Source organism: Schistocerca cancellata, chromosome 10, assembly GCF_023864275.1.
Source record: "Schistocerca cancellata isolate TAMUIC-IGC-003103 chromosome 10, iqSchCanc2.1, whole genome shotgun sequence".
In the NCBI taxonomy this organism is placed as follows: domain Eukaryota; kingdom Metazoa; phylum Arthropoda; class Insecta; order Orthoptera; family Acrididae; genus Schistocerca; species Schistocerca cancellata.
The window spans coordinates 138320079-138340320 of NC_064635.1; positions in this window are offsets into that span (position 1 = coordinate 138320079).

The following is a 20242-nucleotide window of genomic DNA, read 5'->3' on the forward strand; positions in this document are numbered from 1 at the left end:
TTTACGGCTCGCCTGGGCCCGTCAACACTGATATTGGACTGTTGATGACTGGAATCATGTTGCCTAGTCAGAGTCTCGTTTCAAATTGTATCGAGCAGGTGGACGTGTATGGGTATGGAAACAACCCCATGAATCCATGGACCCTGCATGTCAGCAGGGGTTGTTCAAGCTGCTCGAGACTCCCTAATGGTGTGTGACATGTGCAGTTGGAGTGATATGGGACACCAGATACGTCTAGATACGACATATACATAAGCATCCTGTCTGATCACCTGCATCCATTCGTGTCCATTGTGCATTCCGCCGGACTTCGGCAAGTCCAGCAGGACAAAGCGACACCCCACATATCCAGAAGTGCTACACAGTGGCTCAAGGAACACTCTTCTGAGTTTAAACACTCCCTTTGCCCACCAAACTCCCCAGACATGAACATTATTGAGCTTATCTGGGATGCCTTGCAATATGCTGTTCAGAAGAGATCTCCAACCCCTCGTATTCTTACGGATTTAAGGACGACCCTTCAGGTTTCATGGTGTTATTTCCCTCCAGCACTACTTCAGTCATTAGTCGAGTCAATGCCACTTTGTATTGCGACACTTCTGCGTGCTCGCTGGGGCCCTACACGATATGAGGGAGGTGTACCAGTTTCTTTGGCTCTTCAGTGTATAAAGCATGACGGGGGGGATGTGGAAAACAGTGTAGTTGTTACAATGCGTAAAACGAGCGATTTGTCTGACTCCAAAATGGTAAGAGCACTGGCTTTCAGGACGAGGGTGGAAGCATTTCCGAAATGGCTAAGTTTCTAAACTGTTCGAATGCTGCCGTGGTTAAAGTATACTGTGTATGGCACAATGGCGCTATCCAATTCTGGGATCGAGGCAACTAGGACGCACCACGCACCTTAGACAGCAGGAGCGAATGACAGCTGCAGAGATGTGTACACGCAGATAGATATGCAAATGTTGAGCAGCTGACCACCCTGATGAACCAAGGGACTACTAACAGTATCTCCTGAATGACCGTTCAGTGAACGTTGCTGTGTGTGGCCTCCACTGTAGACTCCTTCTTTGTGCACTCATGCGGACTGCTGTTCATCAGCGAGCAAGTCTGGAATTTCCCTGCCAGTACCACAACTGGATGTCCACCAAGTGCTGAGAGGTAGCCTCCTGAGATGAATCACATTTAATGCCCTATTGGACAGTTGATCTTTCCCGTGCACAGACCTGCAACAGTTGATGAAAGTGCCCAGATCGGAGGAGGGAGTGGTGTGGTCTGGCGAATGGTTTCATGGCATTCCTTGGGTGGTTTCATCTTTCTGGAAGGCACACTGGATCAGCACAAGTATACATCTATCCTTGGGGACCGTCTCCATCCTCATACGCAGTTTATTTTTCCTCAGGACAGTGGCCTCTACTGGCAGGAAAATGCAATGTGTCACACAGGGTGCAGTGTACCCTCTTGGTTCAAAGAGCCCAGGATGAGTTTACCGTACTGCCCTGGCCACCAAGCCTTCCAGATTTAGACCTAATCGAGAATTTGTGCGACCACCTCAATTGGTTTGTTCATGCCATGTAGCCTCAACTGTGAAACCTAGTGAAGCTGGGGATGGCACTGGAGTCAGCATGGCTCTACATCTCTGTCGGTACCTTTAAAAAACTCGCTGTCTCTCTTCCTGTATGTCCGCACTGCAAAAGGCTTTTCGCAGGTGGTCAAATTAATGTTACTGGACCGTGTGCATATACTTTCTTCTGTGGAACTGTGAAGGGCACTTCGACTGGACTTCCATGAAGTAAGACTTACGGAACTTTATCAAATCATAACAAGATAACACCGGCACAGACCACTGTCCAATCATCAGAAGAAGAAGATCCTCGAACTTCAGCCCTACTCTAAGCAATCGCATAAGACGGTTACAGTTCATATATATGATTTTGATATGTGGTGTCTGTTCTGTCGGAGACGTCTGTTGGTACAGCGGTTGCAGAGATATGATATTACCAGAAGCAGGACTTCATCCACCTACGGGCATTGAAACAAATCGGTTTGAAGGTTGATGACTTGTACTCGACTAGGACTCAAACCCAGATGCTCTCCTTCTCTATAATGGTCGACTTAAATGCCTTGGCCATCTTGACACGCTTTTTTGGTCGACGCAAATCCTCAATCTGTCCTGCACAAGTAGCACCTCTTGCCATTACCCTCACTGCTCATAACATTTTTTAAGTCCAGCAGGATCCAGAAGACATGCTGCATCTGCACAGAAAGCATGTCCACAATGTCGAGGCAGTCCAAGGCAACCATTTTAGAGAAGTGGAGTATCTGGGTACGAGTCCCACATCAGCACAAGTTTTCAGCCTTCACCACTGATTTATTTCAGTACCCGTAGCCAGCTGAAGTCCTGTTTCTCATAATCCTCTATCTTTATGGCCAATGTATCTCCAGTAGTGTCTGTCAGACATGTCCGACAGAAAAGACACCACATTTCAGTATATATGAGAGTGAGGATACCTCTACGAACTTTCAGTGGAGACGCACCATATCTTCCGACCCTGCGGGATTTAGTGAACGCTATGGGCAGTAGGGCTAATGGAAGCATCCGCTATTTGCACGTAACAGGTTAAGAATATTGGTTGGCCATGAAGCTCCTTCGGACGGCTGAGGCAATTAAGAGCGGAGCACCCGTGTTCGAGTTCTGGTCGGGCACAAGTTTTCAACCTTCATCACTTTATCAGTACCCATAGGCCACTGGAGACCTGCTTTCCCTTATATGATTCATGTATTTATCTGTGAGCCTGAAGCCCATCAGTCTGTGCTCTGCTGTTTTACTGATGAGTCAACTTGCCCAAGAGGTCATTCGAACTTTCATAACCTATGAGATAGTTCAGAAACTCGTTACAATTTTGATTTAGGTCTGTCGCCAAAATGCTACAGCTGCTGTATGCTGAAACGTATCCTTAGCGTATGAAGGCCACACGATCTTTCTTTGCAAACATTACTTTAAAAATTCAGGAAAAATGGTAGTGTGAAGAATAAAATACACCAACGGCAAAAGAACGCCAAATGATGAGAGAAGTACAACTGTGGTAGGTCACAATCCAAGTGGCACTGTGAGGCATAGTGGGATCATTCAAAGCAATATTCTGAAAATAGTACACATTTCAATGCATTTACAACTTCGAGTCAATGACTTTCAAAATGGATTACAGTGTCCAGACGGTGTTACCAAACTTTCAAAGTGATGTGGCATTTCTATGCAATATTTTGTTTATGGATGTAGCGCCTCTTACATGTTGTTGTTGTTGTGGTCTTCAGTCCTGAGACTGGTTTGATGCAGCTCTCCATGCTACTCTATCCTGTGCAAGCTTCTTCATCTCCCAGTATCTACTGCAACCTACATCCTTCTGAATCTGCTTAGTGTATTCATCTCTTGGTCTCCCCCTACGATTTTTACCCTCCACACGGCCCTCCAATGCTAAATTTGTGATCCCTTGATGCCTCAAAACATGTCCTACCAACCGATCCCTTCTTCTAGTCAAGTTGTGCCACAAACTTCTCTTCTCCCCAATCCTATTCAATACCTCCTCATTAGTTACGTGATCTACCCACCTTATCTTCAGCATTCTTCTGTAGCACCACATTTCGAAAGCTTCTATTCTCTTCTCGTCCAAACTAGTTATTATCCATGTTTCACTTCCATACATGGCTACACTCCATACAAATACTTTCAGAAACGACTTCCTGACACTTAAATTTATACTCGATGTTAACAAATTCCTCTTCTTGAGAAACGCTTTCCTTGCCATTGCCAGTCTACATTTTATATCCTCTCTAATTCGACCATCATCAGTTATTTTGCTCCCCAAATAGCAAAACTCCTTTACTACTTTAAGTGTCTCATTTCCTAATCTAATTCCCTCAGCATCACCCGACTTAATTTGACTACATTCCATTATCCTCGTTTTGCTTTTGTTGATGTTCTTCTTATATCCTCCTTTCAAGACACTGTCCATTCCGTTCAACTGCTCTTCCAAGTCCTTTGCTGTCTCTGACAGAATTACAATGTCATCGGCGAACCTCAAAGTTTTTACTTCTTCTCCATGAATTTTAATACCTACTCCGAATTTTTCTTTTGTTTCCTTTACTGCTTGCTCAATATACAGATTGAATAACATCGGGGAGAGGCTACAACCCTGTCTCACTCCTTTCCCAACCACTGCTTCCCTTTCATGCCCCTTGACTCTTATAACGGCCATCTGGTTTCTGTACAAATTGAAAATAGCCTTTCGCTCCCTGTATTTTACCCCTGCCACCTTTAGAATTTGAAAGAGAGTATTCTAGTCAACATTGTCAAAAGCTTTCTCTAAGTCTACAAATGCTAGAAACTTAGGTTTGCCTTTTCTTAATCTTTCTTCCAAGATAAGTCGTAAGGTCAGTATTGCCTCACGTGTTCCAACATTTCTACGGAATCCAAACTGATCTTCCCCGAGGTCCGCTTCTACCAGTTTTTTCATTCGTCTATAAAGAATTCGCGTTAGTATTTTGCAGCTGTGACTTATTAAACTGATAGTTCGGTAATTTTCACATCTGTCAACACCTGCTTTCTTTGGGATTGGAATTATTATATTCTTCTTGAAGTCTGAGGGTATTTCGCCTGTCTCATACATCGTGCTCACCAGATGGTAGAGTTTTGTCATGACTGGCTCTCCCGAGGCCATCAGTAGTTCAAATGGAATGTTGTCTACTCCCGGGGCCTTGTTTTGACTCAGGTCTTTCAGTGCTCTGTCAAACTCTTCACGCAGTATCTTATCTCCCATTTCGTCTTCATCTACATTCTCTTCCATTTCCATAATATTGTCCTCAAGTACATCGCCCTTGTATAAACCCTCTATATACTCCTTCCACTTTTCTGCCTTCCCTTCTTTGCTTAGAACTGGGTTGCCATCTGAGCTCTTGATATTCATACAAGTGGTTCTCTTCTCTCCAAAGGTCTCTTTAATTTTCCTGTAGGCAGTATCTATCTTACCCCTAGTGATACAAGCCTCTACATCCTTACATTTGTCCTCTAGCCATCCCTGCTCAGCCATTTTGCACTTCCTGTCGATATCATTTTTGAGACGTTTGTATTCCTTTTTGCCTGCTTCATTTACTGCATTTTTATATTTTCTCCTTTCATCAATTAAATTCAATATTTCTTCTGTTACCCAAGGATTTCTATTAGCCCTCGTCTTTTTACCTACTTGATCCTCTGCTGCCTTCACTACTTCATCCCTCAGAGCTACCCATTCTTCTTCTACTGTATTTCTTTCCCCCATTCCTGTCAATTGTTCCCTTATGCTCTCCCTGAAACTCTGTACAACCTCTGGTTCTTTCAGTTTATCCAGGTCCCATCTCCTTAAATTCCCACCTTTTTGCAGTTTCTTCAGTTTCAATCTGCAGTTCATAACCAATAGATTGTGATCAGAATCCACATCTGCCCCAGGAAATGTCTTACAATTTAAAACCTGGTTCCTAAATCTCTGTCTTACCATTATATAATCTATCTGATACCTTTTAGTATCTCCAGGATTCTTCCAGGTATACAACCTTCTTTTATGATATACCATGGGCAAATTAATCTTCAAAATACGCTCTACTGTTCAGTTAAAAAAATCATCGCTGATCATTGGTGAGACTCTAAATAGCCACAAGTATCTGAAGTTCATAACAGATATGCTGCTACAGATAATGGGAGAAATTGGACCGGAGATGAGGCAATATATGGGTCAAAGAAAAACTATATAACTCCATTTTAAAAAAGGGATATCAGTGCCATAATTCGACAGTTACAAACGTCAAACTTACGAAGACACATTCACACCAGACAGAACGGAACAGAGCAGAACCAAATGTCAGAAACTTTCATTTATCCATTCACAGGCAATTTACATTCTAGGCGCATAGTGCAATACAAACACAATAGCTATATTTTTCATTGTGCACAAATAAAGAAACCATGACATATGTCTATATAAGGGCATAACATCTACAAAATATTCAGAATGCGAATGTTCTGAATTTAGAACATAAGCAGAATAATATGAAATCTCGATAAATCAGTCATCAGTATTAGTGCACTACAGCAGACACAGAGCACACCCTAAATACGAGGGTTATTCGGAAAGTAAGGAACGATCGGTCGCGAAATGGGAACCACAGTGCAAATCCGATGAAGTTTTGCACAGATGTGTTGGGCAGTGTCTCCTGTACGCCCGTAGATCGCGTTACGTCGTTCTTTTTAGTTCTGAGCACACAGGGATCACATAAAGATACCTAGAACAATAGTGTCTCCTGCCAAGTACGAGGGCCTGGTGAGAAATTTCGCCTGAAGCTATGCAGCCAACATTACATAATTGTCGTGAGTTTCCTTCTTCAAGACAATTCACAGCCGCATTCTCCAGGGCCAATGAAGATTCTCCTGCATCGTTTGCAATTGGAAATGTTTGATTACCCACAGTACAGCCCGTTAATTGTTTCCCTCTGAGTTTAATCTCTGCTCACATGAACCGCTGGGTATGAAGACAACATTTTGGCATAGACAATGAGCTATAGGTCAACGTAGAGAATTGACGGAAAGCACTGGCGGCTGCCTTCTATAACGAGGGTATTGGAAAGTTTGTACAACGCTACGACAAACGCCTAAGTCGGATCGGCGACTATGGAGATAAGTAGCTGGAAGTTGTATCTAACTGTTGCAAATAAAACAGTTTTAATTTTCACTGTGGTTTCCATTTCGCGACCTATCGTTCGTTACTTTCCGAACAGCCGTCGTACATCACACGAATTTTTTTATTGTGTAACAGTGATAATCTTCAGTGCAGTATATAACAGAAGTAGCTCTGCAGTAATAATATCTTTACACAAAACAAATTCTTCACATGTCTTTCTGTGGCTTGGGACATATTATTGTTTGTTACAGGAACAGGGAAAGCTAGATGAGTCTTCACAACTGACAAAACAGAAAATAGTTGCTTAGCATGTAGAGAATTTTCACAATGAAGTATTTATTCCCTTCAATTTTAATTTACTTTTTTTCAGTGATTTCTTTCTACATATATTTATTCACCTGGCAGCAAACATCTAGAGACGAGTTGAATCTTCAACTTACTTTTGAATGTAGTCACTTCTTTTTTGCTCTTCATATTTCGTGACAGTCCTCTACCTCTTGTTTTAAATATTTTGCTGAAAATATGGTAATTGTCTCTATTTTTTGTATTGTGCTCATTGAAGTCTTTATTTAATGGTGCCTCACAGTTTATCATTAAAAAGATAATTGCTTCGTGTATGTACAAACTAGTTACAGTTAACATTTGTAATTCTTTAAATTTATTTTCGCATGGTTTCTTAGATGAGAAATTCCACAATTCATTTCACATTGTGTCTTTCATGCAGACTGTCAGTGGAATCGGATGGACAGAATGGAACGTCAGCATCAAATATTCGTGGTAAGCAGGTTTCGACATTGACGTTGATGGGATAGAGTGGCGTCGTGTGCTTGCATTGGAAATTAATCTACTCTCGGCGCACTCACCAATCTCATAATAGTGGATTTTGATTCTTCTTACTCTTCCCTCCCCCTTCTTCTTCTTCTTCTGGGATGAGATAACTAAGGACATCGCACCAACTTCAGTTCCTTGTTCATTGTTCTTTTTTTTCTTACAGTAATTCTTTCATCTCTTCACTGTGTTTCTTCTTTTCTTCTGACTACTTCACACAAGTTTTCTTTCTCTGACCTGCCTCAGAATCCTTCCACATTCGATACTTTTTCCGCAAACATTTCGCTGTCAGTTGTGTCTTCAGGTTTCATACTATCTTTTTCTAAATCCTCTTTTGGTTCATGGATCCAACTTGTTGACTTCTTATCCCACAAATACCTGAAAGTATTTTTGGTTAATCTACTGTCTTGTATTTGATATAAATGTTCAAAATTACACATCTTCTTTTTCTCGTTTCTTGTGACGTGTTTTTATGTTTTGAAAAATTCCAGAATTATTTCATAATTTCCATATTTCTTCATGCACCTAATATTTTCATAATGAAAAGCATTTCTAGTATTTATAGTTTATGTAAATTATAGTTTAATGCTAGACATTCTCCTGCCTAAAGATATTATGGCTTCACAATTGTATTGTAATGTCTTCTTTTTGCTTTTCTTGACAGGCATATTTATTGTAAAGGTGTTTAAGTATACCATTTGCCCTTCCTATTTTATGTATCCTCTCGCCTATAGTGGCTTGTTCCAAACCATTTTCTTCGATTATATGCCTAATACATCACAATTTTTTAATCTTCTGCATTTGGACAATATCTGTTCCCAAAAATATCGATGCATTTTTTTAATTTTTCTTAAAAAATTTACTTTTGTGCAAAAATCCTTAAGCTGGACCTACTGCCTATTTTTCCTACAAGATTAGTTTATATTACAACAGTTGTCACATTTACTGAAAGTGTAGCAAAGTCATCTGCAAATACGAGACAGTTTATTCCAATATTGTAGTTTACTCTTCCCAAACTTATTGGTGAAGTCATATTCATTCAGTTTTTCAATCCAGACTGTCACTGTTTTCTTTCTAGAGAATAATTAAAAAGAATTTAGGTTAGGCCATCACCTTGCTGTACACCTACTTTTATTTCGAAGTGTTGATATGTTTCTCCCATGAATTTCACTTCACATACTTGTCTATAAGTATTTCACAAATTATATTTGCTAATTTAAACTTCACACAAAATTCTCGGATTATTTTATCAATAGTTTTCCTGTGCATAGAGTCAAAGCCTTTTTTTAAATCAATAAACATTACTACATGAATTCTGTAATCTGTGGTGAAAGGACTGACTTCCTATAACACCTAGATATTCACCTAACACTACCTTGACATCCACCTAAATGCGGTCCAATGTTGTTTTTATTGCGTTTGATAAAATATTGGAAAATATTTTATATGCAACTGGTAGCAAAGAAAGTCCTATGTAGTAATTAACGTCTTGTTTATTGCCTAGTGTCCCCTCTCTTGGGACTTTTTTCCAGATTTCTTCAAAGATTAATTTTAGTTCATTTCTTTTACTTTTGGTAGAGACCATTTCAAACGTTAAGCTGCAATAGCGTCTTCTCCACTAGTGTTATTATTTTTTAGGTTTTAATTACCTCTTAATCTGTATTTTATTAATAGCTTTATTTTCGTGGCACTTGGCGAAGGTTCCACGAGAACTTCGATACTTTTCCTATGAGCGCTCTTCCAGAAAAGACGAAAAAAAGCTTAATGTGAAAAATGATTGTGAGGAGTAGTCGTGAAGCTATAATTATCACCCTGAAAAAATAAATGTACATTCGCAGCTACATGTCTGAAGTCCTGGTACTGTACCACCCTGGTACAGCAGCCAAGAAAAAGTGATGTGTCGGGCATTCTAAGGTGAACGACGCTGCAACAATCCATGCTGAGTTGATGAAAGCGGACAGCAGAAATGCACCATCATGTGAATCGATTCCACTACGCTCAAGCAAATCCGAATGACAAAAGGACGAAGCGGCAGATCATCTCTCTGTGAAGAAGCAGGAGTCGCAAGGAAAGTGGTAGCTCCGGTGCTTGAAAACCGGCGAATCACAACTGCGAAGACAGTGGAAAAAGGGAAATCTAGTCATGCAACAATATTCAGCATGTTGCACAACATTTTGAACATGAGAAAGGTTGTTGCCCTTGGGATTACACGTCTGCTCACAGCCATTTAAAAAGCGTGCCAAACAGAAGAAACAGTAATACTGCATGTGTCATATGAATCTAGATCACTACTTTAGCCGCCTAATCACGATTGACGGATGCTGGGTGTATCACTATGTCCCCAAGACAAAGGAGCAGAGTAAGCAGTGGAAACATGTGGATTCACAACCACCAGATATGTCGAAGAACCAACAATCATCAGGCAAGATGATGGTGAGTGCTTTTTGGGCTTCTGTAGTGTCGCGCCAGCGTATCATGCGCGAAAGGGGGAAGGCATCATTTACGCACGTTACTGCAACCTCCTGACGAGTTTCGAGGGAGCTGGTAAGACAAGTAATGAGAGAAGCTGTCTCATAGGGTTTACTTCATCCACAACAACGCCCCAGCACATCCTGGACAAGACCAGTCACATGTGCTGCTTCTTTCGGCTACAAAATTTTGTCTTACCTCCATGTTGTCTTGGCATGGCGTTCAGTGTCTTTTTGCTCATTGCTTGGATGAAGAGACCTTTGCATGTTAGACATTTCCAGAATGATGAAGAGGTGAACTTCGATGTAGAATGTATCCTGAACAGCTAAAATGTAGACTTCTGTAACAATGTCTGTCTACCCAGCCATTGTTGTGTAACAGCTTAGAACACAGCAACAGTTTACAGTTGTAATCAAGGTGCAAGCCGCCATAAACATTTATGGTCAGTGATCTGCCTCCTCAGCAACCCTAGCAACAGTATGATATTTCTGCACTGAACTTCTACAAGTCAACAGCTGGTCTGGAATACTAACCAACCCTCAAGAGGCTATGGCAGTTTGATCCATTATCATATGCTAACCATCACACCTCGGTCACTGGCTTCTGCTCGAAACACTTCCGTGTGACACAGAAAAATGACATCTTCTGTGTGGTCATTGCTCAACAGTTATATTTACTTCCCAGGGCCACCTGGTCTTCAGTCTAGACAATGTAGTGGCGCCCAATCTGTTTCAGGAAGGCAAATAGATTGTCATCACACCAGACAATATTACAATACCTGCTGTTAGTCAGTCACCAATGTGAGAATGACAATGTTCTACTGACGTAATCATTGTAGGTACATCTAGGGTCACAATGTGCCAGAAGACGCCAGACATATGATGCAGCCGTCACCATTCCCACCAACCCATGAACCGACGACCACATAACTCTGTTCTGCTGACGTCTGATGATTGCTGCTATCCACCCCTCAGTCCAGAGCTTGGCTCTGCGCAATGCCATCATCTGCTGCATCGCAGGGACGCTAGACTCCATCGCTAGAAGACGCCATTATCTGCCGCTGGTGGCATGAGAGCCATGCCCAGTGCTTCATCTCCTACTGCCAAGTCAGCATCGTCCGAATCGGCATTCATCTTGCCAGCAACCTGACTCCCAGGTGTGTGCGAATGTTGCAGGTCTCACACCGCACCTGTCACATGTAGTGGAAATTTTACGATAGGCAAGCAGCACCAGAGATGTGGGTTCATCCATATAATTCTCCAAGTCAGATGGAATGATAAAGTATTCTTATCTACACTCATGTTTCGCCTCAGTTATTTCAGAAACCATTACATTTTGGAATCACTCTTAGCTTCCTCGCCATCATCAAAATCCCCTTGACGCCTCCATGTGGGATTGAAGGTCTCATGATAAGAATGAAGACGGCCCCCACCACTCAGTAGTGGTCACTGCATCCTCGACCCATTACACTGGGTAACGCAATTTCTTTTTTGGTTGTGAACTGTAGATTAAAACTGATAAAAATGCAAAAAGGTAGGAAATTAAGGATATGGGACATGGATAAGTTGAAAGAACCAGAGTTTGTTGAAAGTTTCAGAGGGAGCATTAGGCAACAGTTGACTAGAACATGGAAAGTGAATACAGTAGAAGACGAATGGTTAGCTTTAAGAGATGAAATAGTGAAGGCAACAGAGGATCAAATAGATCAAAAGACAAGGCCTAGTATAAATCCTTGGATAACACAAGAGATATTGAATTTAATTCATGAATGGAGAGAATTTAAAAATGCAGCAAATGAAACAGACGAAAGTAAACGTAAACGTCTAAAAAATGAGATCCACAGGAAGTGCAAAATGGCTAAGCAGGAATGCCTAGAGGACAAATGTAAAGATTTATAAGCATATTTCACTATGGGAAAGATAGATACAGCATACAGGTAAATTAAAGAGGCCTTTGGGGGAAAGAGAAGCAATTGTATGAATTTCAAGGGCTCAGATAGAAAGTCAGTCGTAAGCAAAGAAAGGAAAGCTGAAAAGCGGAAGGACTACATAGAGGGTCTATACAAGGGAGACAAACTTGAAGGCATTATTAGAGAAAGGGAACTGAAGGTACATGAAGATGAGAGAGGAGATATTACTTTGCGATTAATTTGACAGAGCTCTGAAAGATCTAAGTTGAAACAAGGCCCCGGGAGTTGACAATATTCCATCAGAACTACTGATAGCACTGGGAGAGCCAGCCATGACAAAACTCTTCTATCTGGTGGGCCAGATATGTGAAACAGGCTAAATACCCTCAGACTTAAAGAAGAATGTGATAATTCCAAGAAAAGCAGTTGCAGGTAAGTGTGATATTACCAAACTATCAGTTTAATAACTCATGCTTGAGTTAAGGAAAGGAAAGAGTTAAGGAAAGACAAACCTACATTCACAACATCTGTAGACTTAGAGAAAGCTTTTGACATTGTTGACTGGAATAGTAATTTTTGATGACAGAGGTTTTTTTGTTACTTTAAAATGAACATACACAGTCTCAATCACAAGAAACTATTATTTTCATTTTTGAGGTTACTTGTTTTGGTCTGTTGTAGACCTCCAAGAACAGTCAGCCTTCGTGGAGTCGTAATACCTGCCCCGTTCACTGCCACTGCCAACAATCATGGTATGAGGTCTGGAGATGTTATAAAACAGATCGAAAACAGTAACCTGAAAAAGAAAGAAAAGGAAAGTTTCTTGCGGTCGAGACTGTTTATGTTCATTTTGACTGGAATACTCCCTTCGAAATTCTGAATGTATAGAGAACGAAAGGCTCTTTACAACTTGTACAGAAACCAGACGACAGTTATAAGAGTCGAGGGGCATCAAAGGAAAGCAGTGGTTGAGAAGGGAGAGAGACAGGGTTGTAGCCTATCCCCTATGTTATTCAATCCGTACGTTGAGCAAGCAGTAAAGGAAACAAAAGAAAAATTCGGAGCAGAAATTAAAATCCAGGAAGAAGAAATAAAAACTTTGAGGTTTGCCGATGACATAGTAATTATCTCTGAGACAGCAAAGGAGTTGGAAAAGCAGTTGAAAGGAATGGACAGTCTCTTGAAAGGAGGATATAAGATGAACATCAGCAAAAGCCAAACAAGGATAATAGCATGTAGCCAAATTAAATCAGATGAAGCTGAGGAAATTAGATTAGGGAACGAGACACTTAAATTAGTAAATGAGTTTTGCTATTTGGACAGAAAAATAACTTATGATGGCTGAAGTATGGAGGATATAAAATCTAGACTATCAGTGGCAAGAAATGCGTTTTGAAGAAGAAAATTTTTTAACATGAAGTATAGATTTAAGTGTCAGGAAGTCCTTTCTGAAAGTATTTGTACAGAGTGAGCCATGTATAGAAGTGGAACATGGACGATAAACAGTTTGGACTAAAACAGAATAGAAACTTTTGAAACGTGCTGCTACAGAAGTGTGCTGAACATTGGGTCGATACATTACATAACAAAAGAGGAACTACTGAATAGAATTGGGGGCAAAGAAATTTTTGGCACACCCTGACTAGGGAAATAGAGGACGCCCTTCTAAAAAAAATGGTTCAAATGTCTCTGAGCACTATGCGACTTAACTTTTGAAGTCATCAGTCGCCTAGAACTTAGAACTAATTAAGCCTAACTAACCTAAGGACATCACACACATCCATGCCCGAGGCAGGATTCGAACCTGTGACCGTAGCGGTCGCTCGGTTCCAGACTGTAGCGTCTAGAACCGCATGGCCACTCCGGCAGCACGCCTTTCTAGTTGAAGCCTCCATTGCAAATGATATCCATAAATTTGTCATCAAAATAGGAGACGTTACAGTAACTAACATCTATAAACCTCCTGCTACTACATGGCCGGCTGAAGTGATAAATATCCAGCCACACCCAAGCGTATACGTTGGGGGCTATAATAGTCACCGCGAAATGTGGAAATACAGTACGAATGATAGCAATGGATACATGTTGATTGACTGTTCCGAGGAACAAAATACATATCTGGTCATTGACGCCAAGGACCGAGGGACATTCAGATCAGCCGCATGGAACTGCGTCTATAACCCGGATATGTGCTTTGTTTCGAGGGATACAAACGATAAATCACTGACAGCCTCTAGAAGGGTCCTGACGGACTTGCACCGCCCTGTGCTTATTAATATCGGTATATCCATCCCGATAATAAGGTCTTACCCTCGACCAAGGTGGAATTTTACAAAAGCAGACTGGACAAAATTCTCTGAACAACTTGGTTATACCTTGAGCTGGATCCCTCCAACCAGCAAAAGCTATGAGAGGTTTGTGGGAACGGTCATTAGCTCTGCGAAAACAGCGATCCCAAGAGGGTACCACAAAAAATACATTCCCGGTTTGACTTGGATATGCGATGACCTGTACGCGGAGTTCCTCAAGAATGGGGACCGGGAAATAGTGGATGAACTATTACATAACATCGACTTTATTAGACGGCAAAAATGGGAGAATACTGCTGAAAATCTAGACTTTTCAAAGTTAAGCCGACAGGCCTGGTCCCTAATGCGTAAACTTGGAGGCGAAAATCCACCTGAACATAGAAAGGACGAAATATCTCCCAACAAGGTTGCATCCCGCATAGTTTCTGCGTCTAGAGCCCCACGAGATAGAAAGCACACAACAAAAGTGAAGAAGGATTTAAAAACATTAAAAAGGACCCGTGCAGTGCACTCAGAATATTCATCAGATATTCGTATCGAGGAGGTTACCAATGCCCTGAAGAAGGTTAAACCAGGCAAAGCTCCGGGTTTCGATGGTATCCCCACTGAGTTCCTCATACATGTCGGAGCCTACACAAAACAATGGCTGGCTAAGTTCAAAAATGGCTCTGAGCACTATGGGACTTAACTTCTGAGGTCATCAGTCCCCTAGAACTTAGAACTACTTAAACCTAACTAACCTAGGGACATCACACACATCCATGCCCAAGGCAGGATTCGAACCTGCGACCGTAGCGGTCTCGCGGCTCCAGACTGTAGCGCCTGGAACTGCACGGCCACTCCGGCCGGCGGCTGGCTAAGTTCTTTACGGACATTCTCCAAGTGGGTAACAGTCCTCCCCCACTTAAACGAGCAAAGATCATCGCAGTCCTGAAACCTGGTAAACCAGGCGATAGACCAGAGAGTTACCGCCCCATTGCCCTTCTCAGTATGGTCCATAAATTACTAGAAAGACTGTTCCTCAACAGAATAGGCCAAATTATACTCAATAAATCCCTATCGAACAAGCGGGATTCCGTCCCTATCGCTGCTGTACAGATCAAGTCCTATCACTGACAACATATATAGAGGCGGGGTTGCAGAAGAAACATAAAGTAGCTACAGCATTCATAGACCTAACAGCAGCCTATGATACAGTTTGGAAACAGGGACTCATGTACAAATTAATCTGTGCCGTCCCCTGACCTATTTTTTAGTAGAACATATTCAGACACATCAAGGGATCGCCAATTTAGTGTTTACTGGAAGTGTGGGAGCTAAAAATCGTAGAGTTGGACCAAGAGATGAATAGAGTAAGCAGATTCAGAAGGATGTGGGTTGCAGTAATTATTTGGAGACGAAGAGGCATGCTCAAAACAGTGTAGCATGGAGAGCTGCATCAAACCACTCTTTGGACTGAAGACCAGAACAACAACAACAGTTACAGCTTGATGATTAAACGATTTTCAATGAAAGGCTTTTTGTAACACTGAAACAGACAGATTTTTTTTTTTTTTTTTTTTTTTTTTTTTTTTTTTTTTTGTCATCAGTCTACTCTGACTGGTTTGATGCGGCCCGCCACGAATTCCTTTCCTGTGCTAACCTCTTCATCTCAGAGTAGCACTTGCAACCTACGTCCTCAATTATTTGCTTGACGTATTCCAATCTCTGTCTTCCTCTACAGTTTTTGCCCTCTACAGCTCCATCTAGTACCATGGAAGTCATTCCCTCATGTCTTAGCAGATGACCTATCATCCTGTCCCTTCTCCTTATCAGTGTTTTCCACATATTCCTTTCCTCTCCGATTCTGCGTAGAACCTCCTCATTCCTTACCTTATCAGTCCACCTAATTTTCAACATTCGTCTATAGCACCACATCTCAAATGCTTCGATTCTCTTCTGTTCCGCTTTTCCCACAGTCCATGTTTCACTACCATACAATGCTGTACTCCAGACGTACATCCTCAGAAATTTCTTCCTCAAATTAAGGCAGGTATTTGATATTAGTAGACTTCTCTTGGCCAGAAATGCCTTTTTTGCCATAGCGAGTCTGATTTTGATGTCCTCCTTGCTCCGTCCGTCATTGGTTATTTTACTGCCTAGGTAGCAGAATTCCTAAACTTCATTGACTTCGTGACCATCAATCCTGATGTTAAGTTTCTCGCTGTTCTCATTTCTGCTACTTCTCATTACCTTCGTCTTTCTCCGATTTACTCTCAAACCATACTGTGTACTCATTAGACTGTTCATTCCATTCAGCAGATCATTTAATTCTTCTTCACTTTCACTCAGGATAGCAATGTCATCAGCGAATCGTATCATTGATATCCTTTCACCTTGTATTTTAATTCCACTCCTGAACCTTTCTTTTATTTCCATCATTGCTTCCTCGATGTACAGATTGAAGAGTAGGGGCGAAAGGCTACAGCCTTGTCTTACACCCTTCTTAATACGAGCACTTCGTTCTTGATCGTCCACTCTCATTATTCCCTCTTGGTTGTTGTACATGTTGTATATGACCCGTCTCTCCCTATAGCTTACCCCTACTTTTTTCAGAATCTCGAACAGCTTGCACCATTTTATATTGTCGAACGCTTTTTCCAGGTCGACAGTTCCTATGAAAGTGTCTTGATTTTTCTTTAGCCTTGCTTCCATTACTAGCCGTAACGTCAGAATTGCCTCTCTCGTCCCTTTACTTTTCCTAAAGCCAAACTGATCGTCACCTAGTGCATTCTCAATTTTCTTTTCCATTCTTCTGTATATTATTCTTGTAAGCAGCTTCGATGCATGAGCTGTTAAGCTGATACTGCGATAATTCTCGCACTTGTCAGCTCTTGCCGTCTTCGGAATTGTGTGGATGATGCTTTTTCCGAAAGTCAGATGGTATATCTCCAGACTCATATATTCTACACACCAACATGAATAGTCGTTTTGTTGCCACTTCCCCCAATGATTTTAGAAATTCTGATGGAATGTTATCTATCCCTTCTGCCGTATTTGACCGTAAGTCCTCCAAAGCTCTTTTAAATTCCGATTCTAATACTGGATCCCCTATCTCTTCTAAATTGACTCCTGTTTCTTCTTCTATCACATCAGACAAATCTTCACCCTCATAGAGGCTTTCAATGTATTCTTTCCACCTATCTGCTCTCTCCTCTGCATTTAACAGTGAAATGCCCGTTGCACTCTTAATTGCTTGCTTTTAATGTCACTGAAGGTTGTTTTGACTTTCCTGTATGCTGAGTCTGTCCTTCCGACAATCATATCTTTTTCGATGTCTTCACATTTTTCCTGCAGCCATTTCGCCTTAGCTTCCCTGCACTTCCTATTTATTTCATTCCTCAGCGATTTGTATTTCTGTATTCCTGATTTTCCCGGAACATGTTTGTACTTCCTCCTTTCATCAATCAACTGAAGTATTTCTTCTGTTACCCATGGTTTCCTCGCAGCTACCTTCTTTGTACCTATGTTTTCATTCCCAACTTCTGTGATGGGCCTTTTTAGAGATGTCCATTCCTCTTCAACTTTACTGCCTACTGCGCTATTCCTTATTGCTGTATCTATAGCGTTAGAGAACTTCAAACGTATCTCGTCATTCCTTACTACTTCCGTATCCCACTTCTTTGCGTATTGATTCTTCCTGATTAATATCTTGAACTTCAGTCTACTCTTCATCACTACTATATTGTGATCTGAGTCTATATCTGCTCCTGGGTACGCCTTACAATCCAGTATCTGATTTCGGAATCTCTGTCTGACCGTGATGTAATCTAATTGAAATCTTCCCGTATCTCCCGGCCTTTTCCAAGTATACCTCCTCCTCTTGTGATTCTTGAACAGGGTATTCGCTATTACTAGCTGAAACTTGTTACAGAGCTCAATTAGTCTTTCTTCTCTTTCATTCCTCGTCCCAAGCCCATATTCTCCTGTAACCTTTTCTTCTACTCCTTCCCCTACAACTGCAGTCCAGTCGCCCATGACTATTAGATTTTCGTCCCCCTTTACATACTGCATTACCCTTTCAATATCCTCATACACTTTCTCTATCTGTTCATCTTCAGCTTGCGACGTCGGCATGTATACCTGAAATATCGTTGTCAGTGTTGGTCTGCTTTCGATTCTGATTAGAACAACCCGGTCACTGAACTGTTCACAGTAACACACCCTCTGCCCTACCTTCCTACTCATAACGAATCCTACACCTGTTATACCATTTTCTGCTGCTGTTGATATTACCCGATACTCATCTGACCAGAAATCATTGTCTTCCCATCACTTCACTTCACTGACCCCTACTATATCTAGATTGAGCCTTTGCATTTCCCTTTTCAGATTTTCTAGTTTCCCTACCACGTTCAAGCTTCTGACATTCCACGCCCCGACTCGTACAACGTTATCCTTTCGTTGATTATTCAATCTTTTTCTCATGGTAACCTCCCCCTTGGCAGTCCCCTCCCAGAGATCCGAATGGGGGACTATTCCGGAATCTTTTGCCAATGGAGAGATCATCATGACACTTCTTCAAATACAGGCCACCTGTCCTGTGGATACACGTTACATGTCTTCAATGCAGTGGTTTCCATTGCCTTCTGCATCCTCATGTCGTTGATCATTGCTGATTCTTCCGTCTTTAGGGGCAATTTCCCACCCCTATGACAAGAGAGTGCCCTGAACCTCTATCCGCTCCTCCGCCCTCTTTGACAAGGCCGTTGGCAGAATGAGGCTGACTTCTTATGCCGGAAGTCTTCGGAGGCCAATGCTGATTATTTATCAAAGTTTAGGCAGTGGCGGGGATCGAATCCGGGACTGAAAACGTTTTGATTATGAATCAAAGACGTTACCCCTAGACCACGGGTACGTAACATAGGATAAAAATTCAAATGTTTTTGTCATTAATTGTTGGTTAGAAGGAAAATAAAATGCAGTGGGTAAGACAAAGGTGCCCTATGTTCAGCCTTTAAAATATTGTTTGATGTATTTTTATTGTTGTTGTTGTTGTCTTCAGTCCTGAGACTGGTTTGATGCAGCTTTCCATGCTACTCTATCCTGTGCAAGCTTCTTCATCTCCCCGTACTTACTGCAACCTACATCCTTCTGAATCTGCTTAGTGTATTCATTTCTTGGTCTCCCTCTACGATTTTTACCCTCCACGCTGCCCTCCAACACTAAATTTGTGATCCCTTGATGCCTCAGAACATGTCCTACCAACTGGTCCCTTCTTCTAGTCAAGTTGTGCCACAAACTCCTCCCCAATTCTATTCAATACCTCCTCATTAGTTATGTGATCTACCCATCTAATCTTCAGCGTTCTTCTGTAGCAACACATTTCGAAAGATTCTATTCTCTTCTTGTCCAAACTATTTATCGTCCATGTTCCACTTCTATACATGGCTACACTCCATACAAATACTTTCAGAAACGACTTCCATACACTTAAATCTATACTCGGTGTTAACAAATTTTTCTTCTTCAGAAACGCTTTCCATCCCATTGCCAGTCTACATTTTATATCCTCTCTACTTCGACCATCGTCAGTTATTTTGTTCCCCAAATAGGAAAACTCCTTTACTACTTTAAGTGTTTCATTTCCTAATCTAATTCCCTCAGCATCACCCGACTTAATTCCACTACATTCCATTATCCTCGTTTTGCTTTTGTTGATGTTCATCTTATATCCTCCTTTCAAGACACTGTCCATTCCATTCAACAGCTCTTCCGAGTCCTTTGCTGTCACTGACAGAATTACAATGTCATCGGCGAACCTCGAAGTTTTTATTTCTTCTCCATGGATTTTAATACCTACTCCGAATTTTTCTTTTGTTTCCTTTACTGCTTGCTCAATTAACAGATTGAATAACATTGGGGACAGGCTACAACCCTGTCTCACTCCCTTCCCAACCGCTGCTTCCCTTTCATGCCCCTCGACTCTTATAACTGCCATCTGGTTTCTGTACAAATTGTAAATAGCCTTTCGCTCCCTATAT